General features: G+C 38.5%; 1 protein-coding gene across 4 annotated transcripts in view; it reads left to right on the forward strand.

Annotated features, from left to right (window-relative positions):
* Positions 1-318: 318 nt before the first annotated feature.
* LOC149158287 (plant cysteine oxidase 4-like) overlaps positions 319-14,204 on the forward strand; it is a 160,416-nt gene continuing 146,530 nt past the window's right edge. Inside the window, exon 1 of one of the 4 annotated variants that reach the window (XM_089436175.1) lies at positions 319-460. The gene's annotated coding sequence lies outside the window, so the exon portion shown is untranslated. The other 3 variants (XM_089436179.1, XM_089436174.1, XM_089436178.1) reach the window with 3 other exon arrangements.

Consider the following 14,204-nt stretch of genomic DNA (forward strand, 5'->3'; position numbering starts at 1 on the left):
ACGAGGGAACCAAACGTTACTAATTTTGATACCAATTTGACGGAGTTGTTTCCTCAGATAGAGAATAAAACTTGCAATGAACCAACCGACTTTCTCTTTCAAACCTTCAAAAAGTCTCAATACCCATCTAAAAACCAAAATTACTCTAATAAATTTTAAAATTATGACAATAATCGCCATTCATAATCTTGGGTAAAACTTATTGTTAAAACCAAAATTAACTTTAACAATAATTTCCCTTCAAGGTGTTGAATTAAACATATTTTAATAAACGCAATATATTAAAAACGCAATATTTTAACCTTGGTTTTCATTTTTGGGGAAAAAATATTTAACTCCAACACACACCACACGATATATTTATTTTTTTCGTTGGTTTAAAATGACATCGCAGATATTAGTACATACCTGAAGCATGGAATGAATCGATACAAGTACGGGCAGAGATTCCGATCTCATGGTGCGTGCCTATATAACTGATTACGATAGATATATTTGTTGTTTGTATATGTAAGTCCTCCATTTGAAAATATGATGATTTCTTGTTCCGGAGCAGAGTAGGATTTCAGGGTTTAATTTTTGCAGGTGCCATTGTTATTGAGGTATGCAAGATGCAGGCTCTTTGTATTTGTATATATTTATTGAATTTTTGCCCTCTTAACGTGTATGTCAATCGAGTATTAGCTATCATGGTTTGAAATTTGAACTATATCGTTTTGTTTGAAAAACGGATCCTGGCAGTGGAAGACTTGTGCTAGGGTTTGTTTTAAAATGGATCGGGTGAAAGTCTTGAATCCAAAGAATCAAACCGAGTTAATTTTGGTAAATAGGGCATTCTGTGACAGAAATTAATTTTGAAACCCTTTTGTCTTGCGTGCTCCTATGGGAGCTGGCATCACTTAGCACATGAGTTTATTTATGGCTTAATAAGAATTGAATTCTTGATTGCTTGAAAAGCCTGTTCAAGCATGCTCCTCTATTGAGGGAAAGAATGCTGCAATAGATTTGTGTTCGAATTTTTTCCTCAACATAAGGCCTTTGGATGATTCTCTTTATAGATTTTTTAATTTAATGAGCTGAAGAAATAGAACTTGAATTGAGTTGTGTAGTATGAATGAGTACAGAGAACTGTCCTGGCTGTTAAAATAATGGAATGCGTAAGACTTGACGAACAGAAGGCTATTGACTGTAAGGCACTGCCATGGGTAGGTTATTGAAAATTATGATACTTAGGATAGTGGAAGTAGAACGGGCATAAACTATTTGAAGGTGAGGGCATCAAATGGAGTTTTCGGTAAATGCAATATATACTTTTCATTATAAAACTATATTCATCTACATCAAGGCCCCCCCTACTTGCGTAAGCAAGGGGGTAGAAAATTTGCTTTGGCTTCAACTTGTAGAGTAGCTATATCTTTTCTAATAATTGTCTTCCTGACTAAACTCTGAATAGGCAGATATGATCTAAATATAGAAATTATATTTACGTTGAATGTAGTGGCCTCATGTAAAGTTGTTCAATAACGCCATTTCTACAAGACGGAAATGTTGGTCACTGGGATAGGATCGTACATACTCCTGCCCATTTGATGAATCATCCAATTGTCCACAAACACAACTACTTTCCAATGGAGTGGAGACACAAAGAGAACACTGAACTCAATAACAGCCCAAGCTCAAAACTTCTTGAAAACCTTCCAATTCTACCTTACATGCTGAACCATTTTAGGTTTGTGAAGGAAAGCATCATTAATTTATAAACTCAGTGATATGAAATTGATCCTTTAAAGCTAAACCATTGTGAAGAACCAATCACCCAAGTATTGGTGTCTTAAAGGATGCGCAGTGCTTCCAAATGAGTTTGCGCCACAAGGAGAGCGAGCTGCCCCTCCCACACTTTTGGCATTGAGCCTAGTTTTGGTCGAGTATGGGTTGTGTTTGCTTTTGCGTGTGTGTGTGAGAGAATTTTAGCATGTACCAATTGCAAGGGTGAGGTTGTGTTCCCAGCACTACAATTAGGTGAAGCGATATTAGATCAACGCACGCCATCTTTGGACTCATTATTAGATCTTGAGATAAGGAAAAGCTGTTTTATGATTTCTTGATGGGTTTTTTTATGCTACAGTACTTGTCAGACCCTTTGCATGCTTGAATCATAATTACCATATATGAATATGGATACAGATACAAATATTATTCGATACAGCAAAAATCCATATCTGAAAAACCAAATATGGTCAAATATTGGAGTAAACATCTCACATATACAAAAAGCATGTAATTTTTCAAAATTGAAGAAAATTTTAAAATATAGATAGACAAGATTTGCATGGACTGATAAAGTTAAATATATAATGCATACATCAATAAATTAATAAATTCTGTACATTAATATAGGTAATCCATATCACATACATATATAAGTTAACACATTAGTAAATATATATTGCACACACATATACATTTACATTATTAAATGAGCAAATAAATATTTGACACCTATTCACAAATGTGAACTTCCAAAAGAAATATTTCTTGGTAGTTGTGTATAGAAAAATGATAGATTGCACATAGACTTCTAGTCCAAAATCCTATTGAGGAAATCAGGGGTAGGCTACAATGCGAAATCATGGGTGTATATACTTTGTAGCAAGTTTTCGTTTATCCTATTAATGTATTAAGTTTTAACTTGTATCAAAGTAAATCTAATATGAAATCACAATTGCACAAAGAAAAAGGTTAAAAACACAAATACCTCTGCCTTCCCATCTGACATCATGGTTTTTGTATTTTGCTATATCGTGATTATATGGTCATAATAGGATTTTTGAGGTGTGTGAAGGAAAATAAATGATAAATCCAAAGTAGAGTGTGTGAAGGTAGGAGGCATGAAATCAAGAGGCAGAAAGAATCCAAATTGGTAGGAAAAATTACGAAATTGGGAGGATATTTTTCATCATGGTTCTCTTGATCTACCATACTTCATGATCTTGAACATTCCACTTCTCATCAAGACAATGTACCATTGAACATGTTGGTCGAAGCTTATCATAAAGTTCCATGTTTTGGTAGTCCAAAAATGGTTTTCCGTAAGACCACTCTAATCCTTCCAAACTGGTCATTTGATGCATTTCAATAAAAGTGTGTTGATCAATGGCCTGAAGCTATTGAGATTGATTAGGAGCTTTCTAGGATAACCGCTTGCCTACATCCTAGTCCCACAAATCAAACCACTTACCTACACCTTGGTCGCACAAATCGCCCCACTTATGAAATCCTTTCTTCACCAATTGCTTTTTGAAATTAACACAAGTTGCCCTTTGTCCATCAAGAAAGTTCAAATGGATCATGTAGCTATTAGGTTTTTTGTCTAAGAAGAGATAATATCACACAAAGATAAGAAGGTTTAATAAAAATGCTTTCATTGAAATGTAGAATAAGTGGTCATTACATAACAAAAATAGGAATATTTTGTAAATCTCATATTCAATTTTATGTCCAAAAAATATCAAGACTCAAGAGTGTTGGTGTCATTTCTCAAGTTTAGAGTCCTTTTAGCTATTATATATGTAGTATTATTAGATTGGGTTTTAATACAAAAGAGTCTAGCTAAGTCTAGATATAGATAAAATTTGAATAGATATTGATCCAACCTTGTTGAATTTAGACTAATAAAATCTAGACACAAAATGTGACAATAAGCATAACCCATAGTAGATACCAAGATATTGCATATAGTATCTAGTGGTTCTTCATTCCATCTGAAGATGTCCACTAAGCTTTTCTTTGAGTGGACTGTTGCCATGCATTAGTGAGAGGTATCTCTTGGATTAATGTCAACATCATTCAAGATAATGACTTTAGAGAGGCAAGTCCCCATGGATTTCTTTGATGTTTGCTCCTTCAAGCCCTGATCAAAGAAGATACACTACAACTCGTCATTGAAAAGCTAGGTCTTTCTTGTTCTTCACTTTGGCATTCAACACCTGAATGTTATTGCTAGATGTTTTGGAATTTTCCTTTCCCATCAATCCCAGGAGGTTGAATTTAAGTCTATATTCTTCACAACTAACAAAAATTGAAGAAACTTATCTTTCACAACCTCCAAACCATCATTCATGGCTTTGTTGATTTCCACAATAGTTTGTCCAATTCTTCAAACTTGGGATCAATGCTTCTCCACATAATACAATTATCCTTTTGCAATTGTTCTAGTGTTATCCACTGTAGACTCTGCCTTTTCCCCTACTTATGAAACCAAGATCTCGACTCCGTAGCTCTTCAAAGAGATGGATTTTTATTTCTACAAGGTAATTTGAGAACAATAATCATCAAGGAGTAGTTTCAAGGTAATTTCATAAAGATAATCCCAATTTGAGCTTGTTGCATCTACAAAATTCCTTCACTTTTACCCTTTTTGTGCATGCATGACATTGAGCTTGACTACTACCACTTTGTTTCATTTGCATTTTTAGATCTCTTACCTACTTACAAACTTCTATTTATGAGCTCGGTGTGTTTGTAGAATCCCTTTGTGTTTCTTTGCCCTTACCAACATGTATGCATCTGGGATTTAGTCCGCCTTCCCCCCTAACCCTATCTACATTTTTGTTGTTAAGTGTAACTAGGTTCGGTCTTCATAATGACATGTGTAATTGTGTTTTTTATGTAATTGATGTAAAAAAAGAAAAGAAAAGAAAAATAAAATGATTGTATGCTTGCTTCATGGGTTTCATGAGCAAGAGATTTTATTTTTAGATGGCTCCCATTGAGAGCCTTTAGGATTTGTCATAAAAGTCAAATAGAGTCAATGTCATGTATGAACAACCCTTCTTGGGCATGCTACAAATGTATATGAGTCAATAGACAGGTCTAGGAACCCTCCAAGACAAGCTCAAAGTTCTCCTCTTCAAGTCGATCTCAAGATGAAGCAAAAGTCTCATGCGGCTCACCTATTTAGAGACACATCCCTTCGATGAGGTCATGTCGGCTTTATATTCATGGGCAGACCACTATATATATGTGTGAAGGGTCTTCACATTATCACAGTCAAGGAATTCAGATCCCTCTGAAATTTGGGTGACAAGGTACAGGAAACAAGTTTGGATCTCTTTGAATTCAGAGGTTTAGTGCAGAGACAGGTTCGGTGAGGAGACTACAACTCGGTGTTGAAAGGAGACTACAGTTTGGTGAGAAGACAAGGAGGTCGGTTTACATCTGTAATTCGGATCACAATTGTAGTGACAAGTAAAGAATCAAGTGTGAATATCAATTACAGTGACAAGTATTTCAGGAAAAGGAACTCGGATTACAATAACAAGTATTTTGGTATTGTAGTGACAAGTTTTCCGTATATACACAGTGATGAAGTCTCACCACAGTGCCACAATTTTGGTGGAATCTCAGCAAAGGTCTCGGTGGAATTTCAATAAGGGTCTCGGTGCTATATTTGGGCCACCACAAAAGTGTTGATTTCTGTAACATCGAATGTGCTCTAGCCTCAAGATTTTGCAGAGAGGCTAAGACACATGCATTCTCCAATACCCAGAAATCGTTTGGGAAAATTCCACCTAGAGATGATTTAATTAAAATAATTAACTTTTTTAAAATGTTCCCTAAGTCTAAACTTAGGAAATCTGGTTAATTGAAGGGTATTAATTAAATTTGGTGTGAATCTTTTAGAAGAAGACGCGGATCAACTCCCAATTAATCTTAGCCTTCGATTGTGATTTAATCTTGGTCTTTGGAGCTTTAACTTGAGATTATAAGAAGGAGCTTGATGGGCACTTGGAGAATACATCGAGTGAGAGAGATCAAGAGATTGAATTTCTCAAGAGTAGCAATGCTGAGTTGCCAGAGTGAGATCGAGTGATCTCCTTGCAGTGAGGGGCATGGATAGTAGTTTGGAGGAGAGTTTTCCTGATTGAAGAGTACAAGGTGGAGAAGGCATAAAGAGATTTAGAGAGGCAGTACAGAGCTTCAGAGGAAGTTCGAAATTCAACTGGGAGAGTCGGGATCTAGTGCCAGTAGCTGGGGTGTGAGATGAGAAGGCCATAGGGTCGAATTTCCAGACAACAGGAGATCAGAGGGGGAGGTGACGTAAAGCCTAGAGGCTGTGACACACATCTGTGTAGGTTAACGCAGAGGCCGCACAAAGGCAGTGTGGGGCTAGCCATCTAGAGCATGGATTAGATCCGGATCGCCAGTAATAGTGTGAGATTTTTCTCACTGACTCTTTGCCAGTTTATTCTTTGTATCAGATTGCCAATTTGGGCATCTAACGATTTGTACTCAGAAACTACTGCATAATAATAAAACCCTCAACTGCTACATCGGTTTTCCCAAATAGGATTTTTTTGGGGACATTGTCCAAAAACAATTCTGTTTGTGTGTGTGTTTATTTCTCTCCTGTGCAATATTTAGTTTCCATAGTACTTATTTTGTGTAGGTTGCAGTGTATGTATTTCGATATTTGTTGTAGAAAGCTGCAAGTAATTTAGGAATTTAACAAATAGGAGAAATATCATCAGTTTGCTGTAGTAGCAATCGAGTCACTGATTTTTCACAAAAAGTAAGGTCTTCGTAATATGATAGCGTGGAGGTCTCACAACAAAGGAAATCTCAGTGTCAAGATAGTGATAAGATCTCGATGGTAACAATGTCTCGATGCTAAGAAGGTCGAAGTGGAAGAGTTAGGAAGAAGGTTGACTGTCAAGAGAACTTGTGTCTTGGTCTTGGAGTGGCAAGTAGGTCAAGGGTCTTGTTCTTGGTATTCGTCAATTGGAATCTCTATAAGAAGAATTTGTGCGGGTTTTCCTCTCAAAGAGTGAGAGTTTTTGGCCTTGGCAGATAACCTACATCCTGTGTCTCTTGTCTATTCATGTTCATGCATTGGTAGCTGTTTGATGAAGAAGAATACTAATAACTTAAGCAAAAAGAAGATCCTAATCTAATGAAATAAAAGTCACTCACAAGTAGTTACTAATTAAGAGAAATCGCCTAATTCATGATGCCCTAAATTTCTCAACATGGTATCAGAGCTAAGGTGACAAAATCAAGGAAGGGCTTCTAATCAAGAGACACTCAAGGATCGAGTTTCAAGGAAGGCATCAAAGCAAAGATCATCGTGAAGTCAAGTTCTATAAAGAAAGCATCATAACCCTAGATCGAAGAAGAAGTCTCTACCAAGAAAGTCGAAACCCTAGAAGCATTTCTGATCTGCACTCATTCACCACTGAAGAAGTCGAAGTATCTTGAAGGTTAGTTATCCAAAGAAGGCTAAAGGCATTGTCATCATCTTAAAAGGGGTTCCAAGGCAGTCTCCCCCTCATTGAAGCAAGGACCTTCTTATCCTTAAAGAAGATCATCCAAGGAGCATCGAGACATCTTCATTGATCATCATCAACAAAGAGACCAAGTTGAAGATTTTATCTACTCTCGTAAGTACCTTTTTCTTCTATAATCTAATCTAGTAAAATGACTTCGGTCTGTAAGGAGATCTATAAGTTGGTTGGGTCATCAAACTTCTTGCATGGAAAATAAGGATAGAAGTAATCCTCGAAGAAAATGAAGTCATTGATCTTATCAATGGAAAAATCTCCAAACCATCCGAATGTCAAGCATTATCTGAATACATGGAAAAGGGATCAAAGGGCTCAAGGGATTCTTATGAAATCAGTGAGAGCCCCCCTCACTCCCTATATAGTAGGATTGGAGACTTCAAAAGAGATATATGATAAGCTGGTAGAACTCTTCTCCGAAGATGCGATAAGAAAGGTCATATCACTTAGATTTGATCTACACAGATTGAAGGTATCAAAGGATGAAGGGATATCTTCAAAAGATCTCAACTATAAGATCTGGGAGAGATGATTTCGATAAAGAAATGATCTCCTTTGTTCTAAATGCACTAACTGATGAGCAAGGTAACAAATGCCTATGAGGATAAGAAAGCTATTCCATTCAACAACTTGTGGTTTCTATGCAAGATAGAAGAAGACAGGTTGAGGGCAAAAAGTACTCAAACATTTGTCGAAAGGAAAGAAGAACATAGCAAAGATTCAATGCTATGAGCATTACAAGAAAGATTGTCCTAAGCTGAAGAAGGGCAATAACAAGGAAGATAGAAGTCCACTTCACTGAAGAAGTGGAGGAAGCTGAAAGAAGGAAATCCAAGGAAGAAGAAGGGCATTTGAAGTAAGAGCTCGTGACATCACCATAGGAAACATGAAAGATGTTTATGACAATAAACTATGAAGGATATAACTCTTGGGAACCTCATTGAAAGCTTTAGTGCCAGGACAAGTCTCATCATACATCAGGAAACATCTGTTGGGTAGGGATATGCAAGATCCTCAAGATTCTCCGATGGAATCCTCATCGAAAGGTTCACAGATCTAGAGAGGAAGCAAGTATTTCATTAAGAACTCCAACTTGTGGAATTCATGGGATGATGTTATGGTGACATAAGAGATGAAGCAGATCAAGGGGTTGAAACTCTTTTCGATCAAGGAAGCTGTTGAAAGAAGCCTAGATGACCTAAAGGTAAATGAGGTATGTATGCTTGTATTTAATACTATAAAGTCATTTCCTATGGTTGCAGGTAACATGGATCACTGCTCTATCTTGAGAAGCACGGTCAAAGGAAAATGATCTCCTCCTCTGAAAGGACGTCGGAAGGCATAGGTCACACTAGATGAAATCAACATAATATGTTGTCATATGGAATATGAGGTGGTTGAGTGTAATTGGATGAACTCTGATTGGGAGTTCTTGGGAATGTCTTGTGTGAAGAAAGAAAGGAAGTGATCGTAGACTATGCAACCATGGAAGAAGGTAATCAACATCCGAAAACTATAAGATTTGACTAGGAAATCTCCCGGAAAGATATGAAGACTCTAATGGAAGTCTGAAAAAGATGGAGACCCTTGACAATGGATATCTTTGGGAGATATGTCAACATGAATGTAGGATGCTGATGCAAACTGGAAGATGTCATGATGAAAGACCATCACAAAGGTAATTTTGATTTAAGTGTTCATTTCTTATTTTGAACAAATATCTGGATGGGCTTGTGCAGGATTGCCAAGGGAAGAACTGTGGATGTACTCCAAGACGACCATGTAGAACGATGTAAGATCCTTCTGAAGACAATAGCATGGAGAAGGCAGCATGACATCAATCAAGGCCATATGTAGACTGATGGACCGCTTTCTGATGAAAGGAATGATGACATGACTGACTCATGGATGAAAGTGAGGGATGGTCTATGCCCTATGAGGAAGTCCCAAAAGATGAAGTCTATGTGACAAAGAAATTCATGGCATCGAAGAAAGGAGCTCTTCAAGCGGTTGGTTGTCTTTTCATCTCCACTTGAGGAGCTACTATAGGTCCCTAATTAAGAGGGAGCTTGGAAACACGTTTCTTACTTGGAAGAAATTTGGAAATTCCTAAGCCAAGAGGGAGCTTAGGTACATTCCTTTCGTAGGAATGAGTACATTCCTTTATTGGAATAGATATCTCATCCCCAATTGAGAGGGGGAGATAGACATATCATTTTGGTCTTCACCTGGGAAGACAAAATGGAGGATTGGGTAAACATCTGACATTCGATGCTCTTTGAGGATGAGATAGGGCATCCAAGATAAGAGTAGTCGTAGAGGACCGATATTCTTTGAAGATTGAGAATCCAAGATAAGAATAGTCCTGGTGGAACACACCCTGAGAACCTGTGTGGGGTATGTTCCAGGAGAGACAATGATTAGGGTGTGTCTATAAATCATTGGTCTCGCCAGCATTGAGCTCAGATCTTGTGGAGAGATAGAGTTGTCAGTCAAGGCCTTGCTATGTGACCATGCTAGTGGATATGATGCTATACAGATGGGTTACCAATCCGATTCTTCTTATGAGAAATTCTTTAGATTGAGAATGACCAAGTACCATTATGAATACCTCCCTAGTTAAGAGGGAGTGTTGAAAAGTGTAACTAGGTTCAGTCTTCATAATGACATGTGTAATTGTGATTTTTATGTAATTGATGTAAAGAAGAAAAATAAAATGATTGTATGCTTGCTTCATGGGTTTCATGAGCAAGAGATTTTATTTTTAGATGGCTCCCATTGAGAGCCTTTAGGATTTGTCATAAAAGTCAAATAGAGTCAATGTCATGTATGAAGAACCCTTCTTGGGCATGTTACAAATGTATATGAGTCAATAGACTGGTCTAGTAGCCCTCCAAGACAAGCACAAAGTTCTCCTCTTCAAATCAGCCTCAAAGTAGAAGTCTCATATCGGCTCACCTATTTAGAGACACATCCCTTCGATGAGGTCATGTCAGCTTATATTCATGGGCATACCACTATATATATGTGTGAATGGTCTTCACATTATCACAGTCAAGGAATTTGGATCCCTTTGAAATTCGGGTGATGGGGTATAGGAAACAAGTTCGGATCTCTTTGAATTTGGATGCGCTAGTGCAGAGACAGGTTCGGTGAGGAGACTACAACTCGGTGTTGAAAGGAGACTACAGTTCAGTGAGAAGACAAAAAGTTCGGTTTACATTTGTAATTCGGATCACAATTGTAGTGACAAGTAAAGAATCAAGTGCGGATATCAGTTATAGTGATACGTCTTTCAGGAAAAAGGAACTCAAATTATAGTAACAAGTATTCTGGTATTGTAGTGACAAGTTTTCTGTATATACACAGTGATGAAGTCTCAGCACAATGCCACAATTTCGGTGGAATCTCAGTAAAGGTCTCGGTGGAATTTCAGTAAGGGTCTCGGGTTATATATGTGCCACCACAGAAGTAGGGTCTCGGTAATATGATAACGTGGAGGTCTTACAGTAAAGGAGATCTTGGTGTCAAGACAGTGATAAGATCTCGATGGTAACAATGTTTTGATGCTAAGAAGGTCGAAGTGGAAGAGGAGTTAAGAAGAAGGTTGACTGTCAAGAGAACGTATGTCTTGGTCTTGGAGTGGAAAATAGGTGAAGGGTCTTGGTCTTGGTATTCGTCAATTGGAATCTCTATAAGAAGAATTTGTGTGGGTTTTCCTCTCAAAGAGTGAGAGGTTTTGGCCCTGGTAGATAGCCTACATGCTGTGCCTCTTGTCTATTTATGTTCATGCATTGGTAGCTGTTTGATGTAGAAGAATACTAATAACTTAAGCAAAATGAAGATCCTAATCTAATGAAATAAAAGGCACTCACAAGCAGTTACTAATTAAGAGAAATCACCTAATTCATGATGCCTTAGATTTCTCAATAGTTTATAGGGCCTTCCCTTGCTTGCATGCATTTGGTTTTGAACCCTTTGTGTCTACAAAACTCTTGTACATTTACCTTACGCTTCCCTACTCATGCACATCTACCTTTCAACTTTTTTCCCTCTTGTTATCTCCTGAACTCACTTATATATTTAGAAGTCCCAAGCACAAAGTAAAGACCCAAGGGCAACTTAGAGTGGCTATCTACTATCACCACAATAGCTCCCATCCACACTTTAAAGTTTAAACATACAATCCTCTAATGTAAGGGAGGATTTCCCAAAATGGGATTACTCAAGCTATTTACAAGAAAGCTCAAGGTGATTAGGAAGAAAAGGCTTTATTGAAACAAAGTAAAATATGGTGATGGATGATCAGGACTAGTGCCTATCCATTGTTGGGCAAAGTGGAGTCAAGAGCATAATTCTAAGCGAGGTGTTTTATGAATGGTTAAGGTAAAGAGAGCTAATATACATACTGTTGCCCACCAAAAGTGGGTACCCCTTGGAGAGCTTTTCTCCTACTCATCTTCTTCCAGCCCCTGATAGCCACCTTGTAGCCAATGTGATGTGCCACTTTATCTCTGCTCCTTGCATTAGTTGTATGTTTCCTCGCCCATTTGTTGAGAGCATATGTTAGAAGGTGGGCAATCTGACCCAAAAGGTATGTTTTTCATTGTGCAATTGGGTGCTTATGCTTGTTTTTCATTTGGGCATCTTGGGCATGGATTATTAGGTGACTTGGAAGAAGGAAGGGTTTTGACCATGGTTTTGTTCCCTCACCTTAAATGGGGGGTTAATATTTAATCCTAGTCTCGTGGGATCTCCCCTATCGGCTTATGGCTTTAGGAAGGGCACTACTTGAGAAACCTCGACTTTGGTAGCGTGCTTTCGTTCCATATTTTTCACTCCCCTCCACACATTACAAGCCCTATTTCACCATTTTCCTTCTCTGGGTCCACATGACCACTGGGTCCACAAGGCACTGGTAGACCCCCTTCCCTTGTCCACATGTTTGGGTTGGGCATGGAAACCTTGCCTTAACATGACCACTGGGTCCACAAGGCACTGGTAGACCCCCTTCCCTTGTCCACATGTTTGGGTCGGGCATGGAAACCTTGCCTTAGAGGTTGATGTAGCTAAAAGAAAGTTAAAAGCATATCATGTCCGCAAGCAAGAAACAAAGGAAAAAGAAAATCACAAAATGCAAAAGATGCTCAGGACATTTAATTAGCACGTGCGCAAAAGGAAAACATGAGCTTTACCCCTTATCATTATGGCCATCGCTCTGGTTCCTAAGGCCCATCAGTGCCCCTCACATCATTAAAGGAACTTATGCATGCCCCAACCCCTAGTGGGAAATGAGCTGCCCCACCTTAAGGGGGTAATAACTGCTTTGCATCATTCATAGCATGCTCTCATTTCTTGGAGCTTTGAGTAGTAATACAAAGAAACAATCAAGAAAAAGTAAAAGTTAAATAAAGAGGGGTGGAAAAACAAAGGTTGGGGTAACTCATGCAACCACGATTGCTCCCTCCTCACATCTGTACACTCGATATCTGGTCTTCCTCATAAAGGTATCCTTGTACCCATGGCATTTGGCCTTGAGACCCCTGTGTCCCCATCCATTTCATCATCAATTGCATGCCACCTATTAATTGAAGGATGTACTAGACACATGTCTTTACCCTTAGGGGCTGGGAACACCTAATATGATTTCTTATTCACTCCTACCTAGGGAGGTAACACTACTTCGAGATCAAAACCCCAAATTTGGAAGAGAATCCCCATAGGAAGTCTCAATCTGCCCTTGACTAACAATCTTGGTCCACTTAGATGCACTAATGATTAATTGTACCTGATGGTGAAGATGCAACACTGGACATTATATTTGATTGGCAGGTGGTTTCCATCGTTGGTTGGGCAACTTAACTGGGGCCCAAGTCCACTAGAGGAATAGGGGCCCAAGTCCACTAAAGGAATATATGACACCCTACATGTGAAGCGTTGAGAGCCATGGGACTCTTATTACTTGCAGAGGCATCTCTCCATTCCATGGGCACCTTCAACACCACAACAGTCTATGCTTTGCCCCACATTATTCATGAGATGATGCATTTGGACCAGTTCATTCAAGTTGGCTCAACAATGATCACATGGTTTGACAGCTGATCTAAGACCTAGATGAGGTTTGTCTCACTTTTGAGAAATGGGAGGGCTAGAGCCATTCTCTGAGCCCTCAACGTTGGAGCAGAACCTACTTATTCTATCACTAGGAGACCCATGAGACTCATTTTGTGCCCCAAACACAAAACTGGGTCCATGTAATGATTTGCATGAGATTTAGGGGCCAATCCCTAGAGCATGATTTTTGGAACCCTCTTCACTCAACTAGGTACCAAGAGAGCTCAATGCACGCCTCTAGGAGGCTAACACATGGATGATGTCATCATTTCGACCCTCTTGTGGGTGTTTTCTTATGTTATAACATTGGACGTCTCGGCTCTTGTTGAGGCATAAGTTAATTGCTATTGTGTGCAGCTTGCAGGCTGTTGCACCTAGCCTAGGTTTATAGTGGCAGCCAATTGGATTTGATCTTGGGCCTATTCAGGATAACTCTCACTAGTTACCGATTATCCTAGATTAAAAAGAAAAGAAAAGAAAAGAACATTGGCTATGAGGTTGGCTTGTAAACCCATTTAGTTCTTTCCCATCATTTGACAACTAAGGGGCTTTAGGCTATATTTAGACTTGATAGAACATGTATAAATGTGAGAGGCCTTATTTGAGTCTCTCATCATCATCACACTTTGGAATTGGACTTCTTAAGAAGAACTCACACTTGGAATTGGACTTCTTAAGAAAAACTCACACTTGTTTCTTTTGGCTATCGGAGATTTGTTTGATGCATTTGATATTTGGAAGCTATTTTTG

This window comes from Pinus tabuliformis, chromosome 5_2 (genome assembly GCF_031772625.1).
Source record: "Pinus tabuliformis cultivar Carrire ecotype Pingquan chromosome 5_2, CPIR1, whole genome shotgun sequence".
Classification (NCBI taxonomy): domain Eukaryota; kingdom Viridiplantae; phylum Streptophyta; class Pinopsida; order Pinales; family Pinaceae; genus Pinus; species Pinus tabuliformis.